General features: G+C 39.3%; 1 pseudogene; it reads left to right on the top strand.

Moving 5' to 3' along the window:
* The first annotated feature begins 205 nt into the window (after positions 1-205).
* On the top strand, positions 206-2,109 carry LOC110297046 (vomeronasal type-1 receptor 90-like; annotated as a pseudogene).
* The last annotated feature ends 13,470 nt before the right edge of the window (positions 2,110-15,579 follow it).

Raw genomic sequence — 15,579 nt, forward strand, 5'->3', positions numbered from 1 at the left:
GAGTTTCTTGAGGGGAAACAGGGAAAGGGGATAACATTTGAAATGTAAGGAAATAAAATATCCAATTAAAAAAAGAATAAGTAGCTAAAAAGAATAACTGTGTAGATATACCAGCCAGAGTATCATCTTTGATGTATCTAATATTTTCTTCAGATATGTGGAATATGCCTCCTCTATGTTCTTATGATGAATACACTTTCCGATTATGCTTTTATTAAGCAATGTCTCTTATGTCCAAGCTGGACTTGGGACCCTAGCCAATATATTTCTTCTTTTTTTCTACACTATCATAATCCTATGTCACAGATTTAAGCCCATGTTCTTGATCTCCTGTCAATTGACCTTCGTTCACATAATTATGGTAATTACTGGATGGGATATTTTTACTACAGACATGTTTGATTGAGAATGGCATCATATGTAAGGCAACTTCTTACTTAAATAGGGTGATGAGAGGCATCTCTATCTGCATCACCTGCCTCCTGAGTGTGTTCCAGGCTGTGACGATCAGTCCCAATACCTCTTTGTTGGCAAAATTTAAACATAAACAAAAAAAATACATGATCTATTCTTTCTTCTATTTTTGATCTTTCAATTTGTCATTCAGCATTAACAAGATCTTCTATACTGATGCTTATACCAACATGAGTGAGACCAACCAGTTGAAGGTCACTAAATACTGGTCACTCCTCCCCATGAACTACATCATCAGGGGATTGATTTTCACTGTGACAACCTTAAGAGATGTGTTTCTTGTAGGAGTCATGCTGAGCACAAGTACATACATGTTGATTATCTTGTTCAGACATCAGAGGCAATGCAAGCATCTTCATAGCAAAAGCCAATTGAGAGCCTCCCCTGAGAAAAGGGCCACCCAGACCATCTTGCTGCTGGTGTTTTCCTATGTGGTCATGTACTGGGTGGACTTCATCATCTCATCCTCCTCAGTCCTGTTATGGATGTATGACCCAGTCATCCTGACTGTTCCGAATTTTGTGATAAATACCTATCCCACAATCACTCCTTTGATACAAATCAGTTCTGATAACCGAATAAGCATTATGCAAAATATATGCCACCAGTTTTTTTAAAAAGTGTAATTTTTCTCTTATTTAGAAAAGAATTTGTTTATTTTATTCATATGTATTAGTTTTGGCCTGGCATGTATGCATGTGTGCATTCCTGGTATTCACAAATGTCAGATGAGGTCATGGGATCCCCCGTATCTGGAAGTACAGAGTGTTGTAACATGTCATGCTGGTGCAGCACCAATAATTCTTTCCCTAAAATGCAGATTTTTCTTTTTTTCTTAAGTGTTTATTTCAGTTTACAATTCCCAGGTCACACTCCATCACTGAGAAAAGTCAGGGCTGGCACTGAAAGAGAGGCCGGTGGAGGGATGATTGTTACTGGCTTGCTCAGCCTGCTTTTTTATTCCCTCCCGTGTTCCCCTCTCCACTGCTTGCCCCCTGCCCTACTCACCCTGCCCATATTTATTTCATATATGTGGGGACACTGTCACTATCTTCAGAAACAGCCAAAAATGGCATCAGATCACATTACAGATGGTTGTGAGCCATCATGTGACTGCTGGAAATTGAACTCAGGACCTCTTGTAGAGAAGTGGGTGCTCTTTATCACTGAGCCGTCTCTCTAGATCCAGATTTTTCTTAAACTACATAATAGTTCAAGTAATAAAGCATGATTCTTCATATGGTTTAAATAGAATTTGTAGTATTATACTCATTCATTCCTTTGACATTTTTGCTGCCAAGAAGTATATGGTTCTTAAATTCATTGTACATCATAAATTCATATTTCCACAGGAATTCTCTTAGTCCCTCCTTTTTGCTCTATATCATAAATGTTCCCTTAATTCTGATGTTACATAAAAGATGATCCTTGCTGATAGTGACTTTTTAAAAAAATATTTTAATTTACTCTAAATAATCAAGAATATTTAAAATATTTGATTGTACCTTTAACTCTGATTCCTAAGTATAATTTCTATGAACCCATAAAAGTAATGAGTTTAAAATTTTCAGTTTTTACTACTCATTAAGTATTAAGTACTTAATGACTCTTATATGAAATTTCCATTTACCTGTATGTTTGTATGTAACTTTATTAACCCTTACTGAAATATTGATAAATAAAAATTGTGTACGTATGCATACATGATATAGGACGTGTTATTTGTGTATGGGTGTATGCATGTATATGTGTGTATACATGAAGGATGTGTGTGTGTGTGTGAACATGGAGGCTGGGATACAACTTTGGCTTGCTGGCAGCCTTCTTGGCCTGGATTGTGTTAATTCACAGCCATAGAATTAGCTTTAAAGACCCCTTCAGTTCCTTGGGTACTTTCTCTAGCTCCTCCATTGGGGGCCCTGTGTTCCATCCAATAGATGACTGTGAGCATCCACTTCTGTATTTGCCAGGCACTGGCATAGCCTAACAAGAGACAGCAATATCAGGGTACTATCACCAAAAATCTTGCTGGTATATGCAATAGCGTCTGTGTTTGGTGGCTAATTATGGGATGTATCCCCGGGTAAGGCAGTCTCTGGATGGTCCTTCCTTCTGTCTCAGCTCCAAACTTTGTCTCTGTAACTCCTTCCATGGGTATTTTGTTCCCCATTCTAAGGAGGAAGGAAGTATCCACATGTTGGTCTTCCTTCTTCTTGAGTTTCTTGTGTTTTGCAAATTGTAACCTTATAGGAGGAACAATAGTATAAACTAACCAATACCCCCAGAGCTCATGTCTCTAGCTGCATATGTGGCAGAAGATGGCCTATTTGGCCATCATTGAGAGGAGAAGCCCTTGGTCTTGCAAAAATTACATGCCCCAGTACAGGGGAATGCCAGGGCCTGGAAGTGGGAGTGGGTGGGTTGGGAATCAGGGCCAGGAGGAGGGTATAGGGGACTCTCAAGATAGCATTTGAAATGTAAATGAGCTCTTGCTTTCTTGCTCCTGCTCTGTCCTCTTGCTTCTGCTCCCCCCTCTTCATTCCTCCCCTCCCTCCTTTCTCTCCACATGTTCATGGCCAGCCTTTACTCCTCTCTCTCTCTCTCTCTCTCTCTCTCTCTCTCTCTCTCTCTCTCTCTCTCTCTCCCCCTCTTCCTGCCTTTCTCTCAACTCCCCTCCCCATGCCCTGAATGAACTCTATTCTATACTAAAAAAAAAAAAAAAAAAAGAAAAGAAAAAGAAATGTAAATGAAGAAAATATCTAAAAATTTTTTAAAAAATAAAAAAAAACAAAGAAATATTTGTGATGTCAAAGCCCCTCCCCCAAAAAAAGAAAGAAAGAAAGAAAAAAGAAATAGCTTTAAAGACTGATGGTCTCTGGCCTTCAAGCTCTTGAACTATTGCTTGCTGATAAGTTCCAAAAATCCTGAAAATGTTCTTGCTTATTCTATAGTTTAAAATTGCTGGCTTCTGTTCTCTGTGTTTTCTTTAGCTCCTTATATCTCTCTGTCCTTTAACTATTTATGCTTAAAGAGGCACTAGATTAACTTAACTCTTTCTTTTTTCCTCTTTATTTATTGGATATTTTCTTTATTTGCATTTCAAATGTTATCCCAGTTCCTGGTTTCCTCTCTGAAAAACACACTCCCCCATCCACTCCCCCTGCTCTGCAACCCACCCACTGCTTCCTGGCCCTGGCATTCCTCCACACTGGGCCATAAAGCCTTCATAGAACTAAAGGTCTCTCTTCTCACTGATGTCTGACTAGGTCATCCTCTGCTACATATGCAGCTGGAGCCATGTGTACTCTTTGGTTGGTGGTTTAGTCCCTGGGAGCTCTGTGGGTACTGGTTAGTTCAAATTGTTGTCCCACCTTTGGGACTGCAAAATCCTTCAGCTCCTTGTGTCCTTTCTCTAGCACCTTCATTGGGGACCCTATGCTCAGTCCAATAGATAGCTGTGAATATCCACTTCTGTATCTGTCAGGCACTGGCAGAGCCTCTTAGGAGAAAGCTATATCAGGCTCCTGTCAGCAAGCACTTGTTGGCATTTACAACAGTGTCGAGGTTTGGTGAATGAATATGGAATTGATCCTGAGGTGGATCAGTCTCTGAATGGTCATTTCTTCAGTCTCTACTCAATTTGTCTCTGTAACTTCTTCCATGGTTGTTCTGTTGCCCTTCTAAGAAGTATCAAAGTATCCACATTTTGGTCTTCCTTCTTCTTGAGTTCCATGTGGCTTGTGAATTTTATCTTGGCTATTCCTAGCTTCTGGGCTAATATCCACTTATCAATGAGTTCATACCATGTGTGTTCTTTTGTGATTGGGTTACCTCACTTAGGATGATATCCTCTAGATCCATCCATTTCTCTAAGAATTTAATAAATTCATTGTTTGTAATAACTGAGTAGGACTCCACTGTGTAAATGTACCACATTTTCTGTATCCATATCTCTGTTGAGGGATATCTGGGTTGTTTCCAGCTTGTGGACATTATAAATAAGGCTGCTATGAACATAGTGGAGCATGTGTCCTTATTACATGTTGGAGCATCTGGGTATATGCCCAGGAGTGGTATAGCTGGGTCCTCAGGTAGGACTATGTCCAGTTTTCTGAGGAACCTCCAAACTAGCAATCCCACCAGCAATGGAGGAGTGTTCCTCTTTCTCCACATCCTCACCAGCATCTTCTGTCACTTGAGTTTTTGATCTTAGCCGTTCTGACTGGTGAGGTAGAATCTCAGGGTGGTTTTGATTTGCATTTCCCTGATGACTAAGGATGTTGAACATTTCTTTAGGTGCTTCTCAGCCATTCAATATTCCTCAGTTGAGAATTCTTTGTTTAGCTCTGTACCCCAGTTTTTAATAGGGTTATTTGTTTCTCTGGAGCGTAACTACTTCAGTTCTTTGTATATATTGGATTTCCCCTCTATCTGATGTAGGATTGGTGAAGATATTTCCCTAATCTGTTGGTTTCTTTTTGTCTTATTGACAGTGTCCTTTGTTTTACAGAAGCTTTGCAATTTTAGGAGGTCCGATTTGTTGATTCTTGATCTTACAGCACAAGCCATTGCTGTTCTGTTCAGGAATTTTCCCCTATGCCCATATGTTCAAGGCTCTTCCCCACTTTCTTCTCTCTAATTTGCAGTGTATGTAGTTTTATCTGTAGGTCCTTGATCCACTTGGACTTGGATTTGAGCTTTGTACAAGGAGATAAGTATGGATCAATTTGCATTCTTCTATATGCTAACTGCCAGGTGACCTAGCACCATGTGTTGAAAATGCTGTCTTTTTTCCACTGGATGGTTTTAGTTCCTTTGTCAAAGATCAAGTGACCATATGTGTGTGGGTTCTATTCTGGGTCTTCAATTCTATTCCATTGATCTACCAGCCTGTCACTGTACCAATACCATGCAGTTTTTTTTTTTTTTTTTTTTTTTTTTTTTTTTTTTTTATCACAATTGCTCTGTAGTTCAGCTTGAGGTCAGGGATGGTGATTTTCCCCCAGAAATTCTTTTATTTTTGAAAATAGTTTTTTGTTATTTCAGATGAATTTGGAAATTGCTCTTTCTAAATCTGTGAAGAATGGAGTATGAATTTTGATGGGGATTGCATTGAATCTGTAGATAGCTTTTGGCAAGATGGCCATTTTTACTGTTAATCCTGCCAATCTATGAGCATGGGAGATCTTTTCATCTTCTGAGATAACTCTTTTTTTACTGTTCTGTGCTTCCTTAAGTGCTGAAAATTTACTTTATTAACTCTTTATTACTTGCACTTTACTAAGCACTAATATCTGGTGATTAACACGTGCTGTTAAGCAGCAGGAAATTAAGTAAAAGTATATATTGCTATTGCTCCTTTCTCTGGTTAGTCAGGCAGAAGAGTCTCTGGCCAAGCTGATTATCTCCATGTGAACCAGAGAGGATCAAAAGGAAAGGAATTGTTGGTTCCAGGACTCTGCCAAAAAGTAGTCTGCACAGGGGAGAGTGTGCACACAGAAGCAGACAGCTTCTGGGACAGGCGGGAGTCACAGAGCTTCTGAGGCAGCGCCCTTTTCCAGCTCCGGACATCAGACCACCTTCCGGTCCACTGCAGCACCAGGGTTCCTGGCCTGGGGATCTCTGGACACCCACAAGGACCCACACAGGATCCCCCATGGGATCCTAAGACCTCTGGTAAGTGGAACACAGCATCTGCTCCAATCCAATCGCGTGGGGACCTGAGACTGCATTAACTAGGGAAGCAGATAACCCAGCCTGATTAGGGGCACAAGTCCCTTCCGGTCCACTCCAGCACCGGGGTTCCTTGTGCGCTGAGTTTCTGGACACCCCCAAATTTCTCACAGGACCCTCCACGGGATCTTAAGACCTCTGGTGAGTGGAACACAACTTCTGCCAGGAGGCAGGTTAGAACACCAGATATCTGGGCACCTTCCCTGCAAGAGGAGAGCTTGCCTGCAGAGAGTACTCTGACCACTGAAACTAAGGATAGAGCTAGTTTCCCAGGTCTACTGATAGAGGTTAACATAATCACCTGAGGAACAAGCTATAACCAGAGACAACTATAACAACTAGCTCCAGAGATTACCAGATGGCAAAAGGAGAACATAAGAATCCTACTAACAGAAATCAAGACCACTCACCATCATCAGAACACAGCACTCCCACCCCACCTAGTCCTGGGCACCCCAACACAACCGAAAAGCTAGACCTGGATTTAAAACATATCTCATGATGATGGTAGAGGACATCAAGAAGAACTTTAATAACTCACTTAAAGAAATACAGGAGAACACTGCTAAAGAGTCACAAGTCCTTAAAGAAAAACAGGAAAACACAACCAAACAGGTGATGGAAATGAACAAAACCATACTAGACCTGAAAAGGGAAGTAGACACAATAAGGAAAACCCAAAGTGAGGCAACACTGGAGATATAAACCCTAGGAAAGAAATCTGGAACCATAGATGCGAGCATCAGCAACAGAATACAAGAGATGGAAGAGAGAATTTCAGGTGCAGAAGATTCCATAGAGAACATTGGCACAACAATCAAAGAAAATACAAAATGCAAAAGGATCCTAACTCAAAACATCCAGGAAATCCAGGACACAATGAGAAGACCAAATCTATGGATAATATGAGTTGAGAACCTGGATGAAATGGACAAGTTTCTAGACAGATACCAGGTACCAAAGTTAAATCAAGATCAGGTTAATGATCTAAACAGTCCCATATCCCCTAAAGAAATAGAAGTAGTCATTAATATTCTCCCAGCCAAAAAAAAAAAGCCCAGGACCAGATGGGTTTAGTGCAGAGTTCAACCAGACCTTCAAAGAAGATCTAATTCCAGTTCTGCACAAGATACTCCACAAAATAGAAGTAGAGGGAACTCTACCCAACTCATTCTATGAAGACACAATTACTCTGACACCTAAACTGCAGAAAGATCCAACAAAGATAGAGAACTTCAGACCAATTTCCCTTATGAATATAGATGCAAAAATCCTCAATAAAATTCTCGATAACCGAATCCAAGAACACATTAAAGCAATCATCCATCCTGACCAAGTAGGTTTTATTCCAGGGATGCAGGGATGGTTTAATATACAGAAATCCATCAATGTAATCCATTATATAAACAAACTCAAAAACAAAACCACATGATCATCTCCTTAGATGCAGAAAAGGCATTCGACAAGATCAAACATCCATTCATGATAAAAGTCTTGGAAAGATCAGGAATTCAAGGCCCATACATAAACATGATAAAAGCAATCTACAGAAAACCAGTAGCCAACATCAAAGTTAATGGAGAGAAGCTTGAAGCAATCCCACTAAAATCAGGAACTAGACAAGGCTGCCCACTTTCTCCCTACCTATTCATCATAGTACTTGAAGTCCTAGCCAGAACAATTCTACAAAATGAGATCAAGGGGATACAAATTGGAAAAGATGAAGTCAAAATATCACTTTTTGCAGATGATATGATAGTATATATAGGTGACCCTAAAAATTCCACCAGAGAACTCCTAAACCTGATAAACAGCTTCGGTGAAGTAGCTGGATATAAAATTAACTCAAACAAGTCAATGGCCTTTCTCTACACAAAGAATAAACAGGCTGAGAAAGAAATTAGGGAACCAACACCCTTCTCAATAGTCACAAATAATATACAATATCTTGGCGTGACTCTAACTAAGGAAGTGAAAGATCTGTATGATAAAAACTTCAAGTCTCTGAAGTAAGAAATTAAAGAAGGTCTCAGAAGATGGGAAGATCTCCCATGGATTGGCAGGATCAACATTGTAAAAATTGCTATCTTGCCAAAATCAATCTACAGGTTCAATGCAATCCCCATCAAAATTCCAACTCAATTCTTCAACGAATTAGAAAGAGCAATTTCCAAATTCATCTGGAATAACAAAAAAACCTAGGATAACAAAAACTCTTCTCAAGGATAAAAGTACCTCTGGTGGAATCACCATGCCTGACCTAAAGCTTTACAACAGAGCAATTGTGATAAAAACTGCATGGTACTGGTATAGTGACAGACAAGTAGACCAATAGAATAGAATTGAAGACCCAGAGATGAACCCACACAGCTATGGTCACTTGATCTTCAACAAGGGAGCTAAAACCATCCAGTGGAAGAAAGACAGCATTTTCAACAAATGGTGCTGGCACAACTGGGGGTTATCATGGAGAAGAATGCGAATCGATCCATTCCTATCTCCTTGTACTAAGGTCAAATCTAAGTGGATCAAGGAACTTCACATAAAACCAGAGACACTGAAACTTATAGAGGAGAAAGTGGGGAAAAGCCTCGAAGATATGGGCACAGGTGAAAAATTCCTGAATAGAACAGCAATGGCTTGTGCTGTAAGATAGAGGATAGACAAATGGGACCTCATGAAACTGCAAAGCTTCTGTAAGGCAAAAGACACCCTCAATAAGACAAAAATGCCACCAACAGATTGGGAAAGGATCTTTACCTATCTTAAATCAGATAGGGGACTAATATCCAATATATATAAAGAACTCAAGAGGGTGGACTCCAGAAAATCAAATAACCCCATTAACAAATGGGGCTCAGAGCTAAACAAAGAATTCTCACCTGAGGAATACCGAATGGCTGAGAAACACCTGAAAAAATGTTCAACATCCTTAATCATCAGAGAAATGCAAATCAAAACAACCCTGAGATTCCATCTCACACTAGTCAGAATGGCTAAGATCAAAAATTCAGGTGACAGCAGATGCTGGTGAGGATGTGGTGAAAGAGGAACACTCCTCCATTGTTGGTGGTATTGCAAGCTTGTACAACCACTCTGGAAATCAGTCTGGCGGTTCCTCAGAAAATTGGACATAGTACTACCGGAGGATCCCGCAATACCTCTCCTGGGCATATATCCAGAAGATGTTCCCACTGGTAGAAGGACATATGCTCCACTATGTTCATAGCAGCCTTATTTATAATAGCCAGAAGCTGGAAAGAACCCAGATGCCCCTCAACAGAGGAATGGATACAGAAAATGTGGTACATTTACACAATGGAGTACTACTCATCTATTAAAAAGAATGAATTTATGAAATTCCTAGGCAAATAGTTGGACCTGGAGGGCATCATCCTGAGTGAGGTAACACAATCACAAAAGAACTCAAATGATATGTACTCACTAATAAGTGGATATTAGCCCAGAAACTTAGTATACACGAGATATAAGACACAATTTGTAAAAAAAAAAAAAAAAATGAAACTGAAGAAGAACGAACACCAAAGTGTGGACACTCTGCCCCTTCTTAGAGTTGGAAACAATCACTCATGGAAGGAGTTACAGAGACAAAGTTTGGAGCTGAGACAAAAGGATGGACCATCTATAGACTGCCATATCCAGTGATCCATCCCATAATTAGCCTCCAAACGATGACACCATTGCATACACTAGCAAGATTTTGCTGAAAGGACCCTGATATAACTGTCTCTTGTGAGACTAGGCCGGGGCCTAGGAAACACATAAATGGATGCTCACAGTCAGCCATTGGATGGATCACAGGGTCCCCAATGGAGGAGCTAGAGAAAGCATCCAAGGAGCTAAAGAGATCTGCAACGCTGTAGGTGGAACAACATTATGAACTAACCAGTACCCCAGAGCTCTTGACTCTAGCTGCATCACTCGAAAGAGAGGCCCATTGGACATGCAAACTTTATATGCCAGTACAAGGGTACACCAGGGCCAAAAAGTGGTAATGGGTGGGTAGGGAATTGGGTGGGGGGAAAGTATGGGGGACTTTTGGGATAGCATTGGAAATGTAATTGAGGAAAATATGTAATAAAAAAAATTCAAAAAAAAGGAAAGGAATTAACATGATTAATATTAGTTAAATATCCAAGACACATGCATACTCATACACGCACACTCTGGCCAGGGTCAACTGTAACAATCAACTCCACAACTATTCATGCATGCTACTTAAATTATATATACCTATGCACATATATATATACAAACAGACATATACATTTGGATGGATGGATGGATGGATGGATGGATGGATGGATGGATGGGGCAGAGCTCCTCATGTCAAACTATCCAACCAACAACTTTATTTCTTTTTTTTTCTTTTCTCTACACATTTTATTTATTTATTTTTAAAATATTTTTTATTAGGTATTTTCCTCAATTACATTTCCAATGCTATCCCAAAAGTTCCCCATACCCTCCCCTCGACTCCCCTACCCACCCATTTCAACTTTTTGGCCCTGGCATTCCCTGTCTTGGGGCATATAAAGTTTGCATGTCCAATGGGCCTCTCATCCAATGATGGCTGACTAGGCCATCTTTTGATACATATGCAGCTAGAGTCATATGGGCCTTGTGATCCATCCAATATTTGACTGTGAGCATCCACTTATGTGTTTGCTAGGCCCCGGCATAGTCTCACAAGAGACAGCTATATTAGGGTCTTTTCAGCAAAATCTTGTTGGTATATGCAATGGTGTAATCGTTTGGAGGCTAATTATGGGATGAATCCCTGGATATGGCAGTCTATAGATGGTCCATCCTTTTGTCTCAGCTCCAAACTTTGTCTCTGTAACTCCTTCCATGGGTTTTTTGTTCCCAATTCTAAGAAGGGGCACAGTATCCACACTTTGGTCTTCGTTCTTCTTCAGTTTCATGTGTTTTGCAAATTGTATCTTATATCTCAGGTATACTAAGTTTGTGGGCTAATATCCACTTATCAGTGAGTACATATCATTTGAGTTCTTTTGTGATTGTGTTACCTAATTCAGGATGATGCCCTCCAGGTCCAACCATTTGCCTAGGAATTTCATAAATTCATTCTTTTTAATAGCTGAGTAGTATTCCATTGTGTAAATGTACCACATTTTTTGTATCCATTCCTCTGTTGGGGGGCATCTGGGTTCTTTCAAGCTTCTTGCTATTATAAATAAGGCTGTTATGAACATAGTGGAGCATGTGTCCTTCTTACCGGTTGGGACATCTTCTGGATATAGGCCCAGAAGAGGTATTGCGGGATCCTCTGGTAATACTATGTCCAATTTTCTGAGGAACTGCCAGACTGATTTCCAGAGTGGTTGTACAAGCTTATAATCCCACCAACAATAGAGGAGTGTTCCCCTTTCTCCACATCCTCGCCAGCATCTGCTGTCACCTGAATTTTTGATCTTAGCTATTCTGACTGGTGTGAGGTGGAATCTCAGGGTTGTTTTGATTTGCATTTATCTGATGATTAAGGATGCTGAACATTTTTCAGGTGCTTCTCAACCATTCTGTATTCCTCAGGTGAGAATTCTTTGTTTAGTTCTGATCCCCATTTTTAATGGGGTTATTTGATTTTCTGGAGTCCACCTTCTTGAGTTCTTTATATATATTGGATATTAGTACCCTATATGATATAGGATAGGTAAAGATCCTTTCCCAATCTGTTGGTGGCCTTCTTGTCTTATTGAGGGTGTCTTTTGCCTTACAGAAGCTTTGCAGTTTCATGAGGTCCCATTTGTCAATTCTTGATCTTACAGCACAATCCATTGCTGTTCTATTCAGGAATTTTTTCCCTGTGCCCATATCTTCGAGGCTTTTCCCCACTTTCTCCTCTATAAGTTTCAGTGTCTCTGGTTTTATGTGGAGTTCCTAGATCCACTAGATTTGACCTTAGTAGAAGGAGATTGGAATGGATCAATTCCCATTCTTCTACATGATAACCCCCAGTTGTGCCAGCACCATTTGTTGAAAATGCTGTCTTTCTTCCACTGGATGGTTTTAGCTCCCTTGTCAAAGATCAAGTGACCATAGGTGTGTGAGTTCATTTCTGGGTCTTCAGTTCTATTCCACTGGTCCACTTGTCTGTTGTTATTACCAGTACCATGCAGTTTTTTTTTTTTTATCACAATTGCTCTTTAGTACAGCTTTATGTCAGGAATGGTGAGTCCACCAGAGGTTCTTTTATTGTTGAGAATAGTTTTTGCTATCCTAGGTTTTTTGTTATTCCAGATGAATTTGCAGATTTCCCTTTCTAACTAAGTTAAGAATTGAGTTGGAATTTTGATGGGGATTGCATTGAATCTGTAGATTGCTTTTAGTAGGATAGCCATTTTTACTATATTAATCCTGCCAATCCATGAGCATGGGAGCACTTTTCATCTTCTGAGATCTTCAGTTTCTTTCTTCAGAGATGTGAAGTTCTTATCATATAGATCTTTCACTTCCTTAGTGAGGAACACACCAAGGTATTTTATATTACTTGTGATTATTGTGAAGGGTATTGTTTCCCTAATTTCTTTCTCATCCTGTTTATCCTTTGTGTAGAGACAGTTCACTGATTTATTTGTGTTAATTTTATATCCAGCTACTGCACTGGAACTGTTTATCAGATTTAGGAGTTCTATGGTGGAATTTTTAGGGTCACTTATATATACTATCATATCATCTGAAAATAGTACAATTTTGACTCCTTCCTTTCCAATTTGTATCCCCTTGATCTCCTTTTGTTGTCTAATTGTTCTGGCTAGGATTTCAAGTACTAATTGCATAGGTAGGGAGATAGTGGGCAGCCTTGTATAGTACCTGATTTTAGTGGGATTGCTTCCAGCTTCTCTCCGTTTAGTTTCGTATTGGCTACTGGTTTGCTATATATTGCTTTTATTATGTTTAGATATGGTCCTTGAATTCCTGTTCTTTCCATGACTTTTATCATGAAGGGGTGTTAGATTTTGTCAAATGCTTTCTCTGCATCTAATGAGATGATCATGTGGTTTTTGTCTTTGAGTTTGTGCATATAGTGGATTATGTTGATGGATTTCCATTATTAAACCATCCCTGCCTCCATGGGATGAAGCCTACTTTGTCATGATGGATGACATTTTGTTGAGTTCTTGGATTCTGTTAGCAGGATTTTATTGAGTATTTTAGCAGTGTTATTCATAAGGGAAATTGGTCTGAAGTTCTCTTTCTTTGTTGGATATTTGTGTGGTTTAGGTATCAGAGTAATTGTGGCTTCATAGAATGAACTGGCTAGAGTACCTTCTGTTTCTATTTTGTGGAATAGTTTCAGGAGAGTTGGAATTAGCTCTTCTTTGAACGTCTGATAGTACTCTGCACTAAACCCATCTGGTCCTGGGCTCTTTTTTGTTGGGAGACTATTAATGACTGCTTATATTTCCATAGGGGATATGGGACTGTTTAGGTCATTAATCTGATCCTGATTTAACTTTGGTGTTTGGTATCCGTCTAGGAAATTGTCAGTTTCTTCCAGGTTTTCCAGTTTTGTTGAGTATAGCCTTTTGTAGTAGGATCTGAGGATGTTTTGGATTTTCTTCGGTTCTGTTGTTATCTCTCCTTTTTCATTTTTGAATTTGTTAATTAGGATACTGTCCCTGTGCCCTCTAGTTAGTCTTGCTAAGGGTTTATCTATCTTGTTGATTTTCTCAAAGAACCAGCTCTTGGTTTGATTAGCTTTGACTAGTTTGTTTTGTTTCCATTTGGTTGATTTCTGCCCTACGTTTGATAATTTCCTGCCATCTACTTCTCTTGGGTGGATTTGCTTCCTTTTGTTCTAGAGCTTCCAGGTGTCCTGTCAGGATGCTAGTGTATGCTCTCTCTAGTTTTATTTTGGAGGTACTCAGGGCTATGAGTTTTCCTCTTAGGACTGCCTTCATTGTGTCCCATAAGTTTGGGTACGTTGTGGCTTCATTTTCATTAAACTCTAAAAAGTTTTTAATTTCTTTTTTTCTCCTTCCTTGACTGAGGTATCATTGAGTAGAGTGTTGTTCGGTTTCTACGTGAATGTTGGCTTTCTATTATTTATGCTCTTATTGTAGATCAGCCTTAGTCCGTGGTAATCTGAAAGGATGCATGGGACAATTTCATTACTTTTGTAACTCTTGAGGCCTGTTTTGTGACTGATTATGAAGGAAGTTCCATGAGGTGCTGAGTAGAAAGTATATCCTTTTTTGTTTTTAGGATAAAGTGTTCTGTAGATATCTGTTAAATCCATTTGTTTTATAACTTCTGTTAGTTTCCATGTGGCTATGTTTAGTTTCTGTTTCCATGATCTGTCCATTGATGAGCATGGGGTGTTGAAGTCTCCCACTATTATTGCATGAGGTGCAATGTGTGCTTTGAGTTTTACTAAAGTTTTTTTAATGAATGTGGATGCCCTTGCAATTGGAGCATAGATATTCTGTATAGAGAATTCATCCTGGTAGATTTTATTTTTGATGAGTATTAAGTGCCCCTCCTTGTCTTTTTTGATATCATTGATTTGGAAGTCAATTTTATTCGATTTTAGAATGGTCAGTCCAGGTTGTTTCTTCAGACCATTTGCTTGGAAAATTGTTTTAACAGCCTTTTACTCTGAGGTAGTGTGTGTCTTTTTCCCTGAGGTGGGTTTCCTGTAAGCAGAAAAATATTGGGTCCTGTTTATGTAGCCCATCTGTTATTTTATGTCTTTTTATTGGGGAATAGAGTCCATTGATATTAAGAGATATTAAAGAAAAGTAATTGTTGCTTTCTGTTATTTTTGTTGTTAAAGTTGGCATTCTGTTCTTGCGGCTGTCTTCTTTTAGGTTTATTGGAGGATTACTTTCTTGCTTTTTCAAGGGTGTAGTTTCCTTCCTTGTGTTGGAGTTTTCCCTATATTATCCTTTGAAGGGTTGTATTCCTAGAAAGATATTGTGTGAATATGGTTTTGTCATGGAATACTTTGGTTTCTCTATCTATGCTAATTGAGAGTTTTAGCCTGGGCTGCCAATTGGGTTCTCTTAAGGTCTGTATAACATCTGTCCAGGATCTTCTGGCTTTCATAGTCTCTGGTGAGAAGCCTCGAGTAATTCTAATAGGTCTGCCTTTATATGTTACTTGACATTTTTCCCTTACTGCATTTAATATTCTGTCTTTATTTAGTGCATTTGTTGTTCTGATTATTATGTGTCAGGAGGAGTTTTTTTTTTCTGGTCCAGTCTATTTGGAGTTCTGTAAGCTTCTTGTATGTTCATGGGCATCTCTTTCTTTAGGTATGGGAAGTTTTCTACTATAATTTTGTTGAAGATATTTGCTGGCCCTTTAATTTGAAAATCTTCATTC

The sequence above is a fragment of the Mus caroli genome, unplaced genomic scaffold (assembly GCF_978045245.1).
Source record: "Mus caroli unplaced genomic scaffold, Mus_caroli_1 scaffold_7, whole genome shotgun sequence".
Taxonomy (NCBI): Eukaryota; Metazoa; Chordata; class Mammalia; order Rodentia; family Muridae; genus Mus; species Mus caroli.